Below are 5,000 nucleotides of genomic sequence, written 5' to 3'. Positions count from 1 at the left end.
TCGAACGCTTTGCTAAAGTCAAGGTAAATAACATCGTAATCATCATTGTTATCTGACGCCTTATATACTTTAGTGTAAAAGGATAGAAGATTAGTCGCACATGACTTACCCTTGGAAAAATCATGCTGTGAATCACGAATTAAATTATGTCTTTCGATGTGTTCTCTGAGTCTATTTACTATTACTGATTCAAGCATCTTACCTATAACCAATGTTAAACTGATTGGCCTGTAGTTGCATATAGACGATCTATCTCCTTTCTTAAATATAGAAACAACGTTTGCTTGCCTCCAAGCAGTAGGCACAAAACCAGTGTCCACTGCTTTATTATATATTTCAGTTAACTGGTCGCAGATTTCAAATTTACACTCCTTTAGCATTTTCGGATTTTTTTTTGTCTGGATATATATGTATATATATATATATATATATATACATATATATATATATATATATATATATATATATATATATATATACATATATATATATACTCATATATAAGCTGAATAAACAGTTATTGAGGTCGGGAATGACTCTACATTTTTTTTTTGCTTTCCTTCCTTTTCTATGTTAGAAAATTGAATAAAACATGATTTTCTGTAGCCTAAAAGTAATAATAATGATGATAGTAATAATAATAATAATAAAATTGTAGCGAAATGAGTGACTAGAAAAAGTATTAGAATCTCGTACCTTGGATCACATCCTTAGATGAAAAAACATTCAATATTGGGAAGGGAGAATAATTGACGAAAATGTGTCTTTGTAAGATACTAACTGAGATAGCCCCTACCTGTTGTTCGTGAGAATAAATCCTGAACAGGATCATGTCGTCTGAGGTAAGTTTAGATCGTCATCATTATGATTCGCTACAAGGACACGGATTCCAGCCCTAACGAAGAAAAGAAGTATATACTAAAAGATGAATAAACAAAATGAAATGAGATGAAGAAACAAATAGAAATAACAAAAAACGAATAGACAAACGAATGAATGAATAAATAGATTCATAAACAAATAGCAAATTGTGTGGCGTTGGTCAGAAATGAATTTGTCGAGTGCGTCATCAATGCGAAGTGGTTGAAATGACCCCAGCCTCTTGAGCACGGCGATCTTGGTCGTTGAAAAAGTCCCCTCCTTTTTTTTTTGGGGGGGGGGGGGGTGAGAAATAAAACAAAAATAAAAAGGGGAGGAGCGAGCAGATTCGAAGTGACCTTAACCTCGGGGATTAGATTCTAGAAATGGGATTGGATCATTCTTAATGGGATTAGATCCTTTTTAATGGGATTTAATACCTCTTAATTGGGTTGTATTCCTCTTCAAGGGTCCGAATCCTCTAAGCAGATCCAACTACCTTAAGAGGAATCCACCCCCTTTAAGAAGGATCTATCCTCGTTAGAAAGGATACAAATGCCTTAAACATGATCTTCTACCTTCATCTGGATAAAAGCGCCCTGGCTTCATCAAAGCAAAATATATCAAGCTCTTTAATGCCTTCATTATGCCTATAAGAACCTCCGGCTAAAAGCTAATCATATAGCTTCAAGTGTATACAAAAAAAAATCAACAGATTAATCTCTGAAATTCGGACTTCTTCAATACTAAGAAAAAAAGTCTCGGAATCAAGAAAATATCGGATGCCAGAAGTAGTTCTTAATATTCTATTGTATTTCCAAGAGGCCTTTCCGTGTTTATCATTGACTTCCAAACACTAAAGATTCCCAAGAAATAACTAACTATTTCATAGAAACGTGCCCAGAGCATAAAGGAAGTAAAGACAACGCCAGGAAGCGATTATCTTTGGCTTTATCTGCACGATGAGGATTAGTGTGATCTCTATTCGCCATACCCCGCTGGTAATTCAAGCCCAGTACAAAACAAGAGACTTGATTTTGGACTTATTCAAACAGGATGACGAAATTCACATTGTCACATCTTACGGCATCCTAATGTGATCATTCATGATTGAAAAATGACAACATTCTTCATATTCCTATTATTTGCAATGATGTTTTCTTATATTCCTTCAGTGCCAACTTAAGGTTCAAATGACCTTATTATGATTAGTGGAATCAATCTGGGATGGTCAATGCTATTCAGAAAATATTAAAACATTATAACGTAAGAGCATTTAAAGAAAGAATCAATTCTTCGATTGCAGTGTCTAAGAATGTTTGATGTCTTTCTTTCCCTCTAGAAACACTCCCCCATTTGAATTTTATTCCGTTTATGGTGACCCACGTCACTCTGGTCAGGTCAAACTGGCGTAGCTGCTTCAAACAGTGAGATGACGAGTGGTTGTGTTTCAATGATCAGCGCCGAAGAAGTACAATCTCTACGTAGTAGAATTTGAAGCTTTAGAGAAGACTGTTGAGGGCTTTATAGAGGAGAATCGAGTACCTTGTTAAAAGTTCCAAAATATGGACAACAAACAATGTTTGGAACCTGGGTGGAAAACGGTGACCAAGAAAACACCGAGAGATGGTAAAAAGCCCTCAACAGGCCCGCTTGAATACAGGGACTCTTTTCAAGCTCTCGCAGGTCTACAAAAAGTAACAAAGAGAATGCTAGAAAAGAAGTGTATGGGAGTCACTAGATCCCTGGCCACAGGCAAGTAAGATTTTGATTGTAGGAGATAGTCAGGTGAGATATCTAAATAGGGTGTTTTTGCAACAAAAATAGGAAGCATAGAAACCAGGTGTGCTTTCCCAGGGTGGGTATAGATAATGGTAGAGACAGGATTGATGAGTATATGGTCGGGAAAGGTGAGACACCCATTGTTTGCTTGAGTGCAGGAGGGAATGACATAGGTATGTTAGGGAGTGAGGTATTATTTGCGTGGTTCCGGGATGCGCTCGATGATATTAAGGATAAGTGAGGGGATCTTATTGTATGCGGAATCATTTCGAGGCATAAAGTTGGAGGCATATGACATTCCAGGGCTATTGCAATGAATTGTAGGCTGGTAAAACATTGTAAGAACAATGGATGGGCATTTGTCAACAACTGGGATCACTTTTAAGGTAAGAATCATTTACATACAAAGGGCGGGGTGCTCTTGTCACCCAAAGGATTTCGGCGCATTGGTGAATCTCTTCAGCGAGAAGTAGGCATCCTGCATTTTTTTTTTCTTTTTTTATTGGGTAGATTACGTAGGAATCTCAGGGGAAAGTATCGGTATATATTTTGAGGCAATAGAAACAGCTCAGAGAGGGACTGCAAAAAGAATCACCTAATCAGATGGAGGGAAGATACACTAAAGGTTCACTATACAAACAGCAGAATCGTATTAAATCAAATTAATCTGCCTCGAGGCAAAGCATGCGTAAAGGATTTGATATTACAGCTATTACTGAATCCTAGATCAGTATGGCTGATAGACATTTCCTCCCGGAAGTCAAGATAGAAGGATATAAGCTTTTTCACAAAGATAGGGTAGGCAGGAGTAGGGGAGGAGTAGCACTTTCCGTTAAAAACACAGCTAATTACATTATCGACAATTAAGGGAAAGGAAAGTTGGAAATCTATTTGGGTGGAGATGGATAAGGTAGGCAGTAGGGGAGGAGTAGCACTTTTTGTTAAAACACAAATAATTGTATTATTAACAATTCGAGTAAGGAAAAGGAAAGTAGGGAATCTATTTGGGTAGAGGGAAGGATATAAACTTTTTTCACAAGGATAGGGTTGTAGCAACACGCTGCCACTGCTAGTGTCCCCTAAGTGTACACATCATACTGTTTATAAAATTATTATTCTGTATCGAATTATTATGCATGTCTTTTAAATTACACAGTATGTTCCAAATATTATATGTTGTATGAGGATGACTATTGTATTGTTGAATTTGTATATATATATACTGTTATTTGCATACTCTGTTCAAAGATTTGATTATTTTCAATGTATTATGTATGTCATGGCGGACGGGCCAATCAAATACAATTCCAACACCAGTTATGCAGTGTGAGTTACTCCTGCCTACAACTTGGACAAAATTCTTCTACCCTGATGAGGTAAACAGCTTCATCAGGGTTGGCAGGAGAAGGAGAGGAGTAGCACTTTTCGTTAAAAGCACAGCTAATTGTATTACCGATTAAGGGAAAGGAAAGTAGGAAATCTATTTGGGTGGAGGTTATAGGCAAGAATAAGAAACTTGTTATTAACTTCCTATAGAGACCTCCTAACCTCAGTATTGTGCAAGAAAATACAGTGTTTTTCTAAAATTTGTCGACAGTTTTGTAGTTTGGACCGAGACGGAAGTATAGTCTGTCCATGTCCAGGAAGCATTTTAGTGCTTGACAGTCCTAGAGTGTCTTCGCGATAATCTCATCATTGACTATCGAGCTCTGTAAACTCTCATTATCGGATATGTGTTCACCGCCTTTATACTTGATAACTCCATTAGTTATAATCCATTATGTTTATAACGTAAGAAATCAGGTCAAATATAATCAATATACTCCATAGCTGCCTCGAGCCAAAAGGGATTAGTCTGTTATTACAACAGTTTCCTGGATAGCTAGATTGACTCATAATGAGAGGATAACTGTTACTCTGCTGGAAGCAAAGGTATATATATATATATATATATATATATACATATATATATTCATATATATATATATATACATATATATATATATACATATTTATTTATTTATTTATTTCTATTATTATTATTATTTTTTTTTTTACCTTGCAAACCAAGGTAGACAAAAGTAAAGGATTTTTATCAAACATATCTTGAGAGCCAAATAAGTTTTCGTTGGATAATATAATTTGGAAATGAGCAAATTGAAGACAAGAGAAGCACTTTATCTATTAAGTCCTGATGGGTATAAAAAACGGTGGTTTTATGGTTGGTAAAACCGCTAGGAAAACGAATTTGTGATGCAGAATACTGCAGTAAGTCGCCAGTCAAAAATCCTTCGAGAAAGTGCGCAAGCGCATTCCAACTGCAATTCCCTCGTGCAAAAAAAAAGAAAAAAAAAAGAAAA

Source organism: Oratosquilla oratoria, chromosome 10 (genome assembly GCF_046742065.1).
Source record: "Oratosquilla oratoria isolate Oo_2021 chromosome 10, ASM4674206v1, whole genome shotgun sequence".
NCBI classification, from domain to species: Eukaryota; Metazoa; Arthropoda; class Malacostraca; order Stomatopoda; family Squillidae; genus Oratosquilla; species Oratosquilla oratoria.
The sequence above is the reverse complement of the archived record's forward strand: the minus strand, read 5'-3'. Positions refer to the sequence as shown.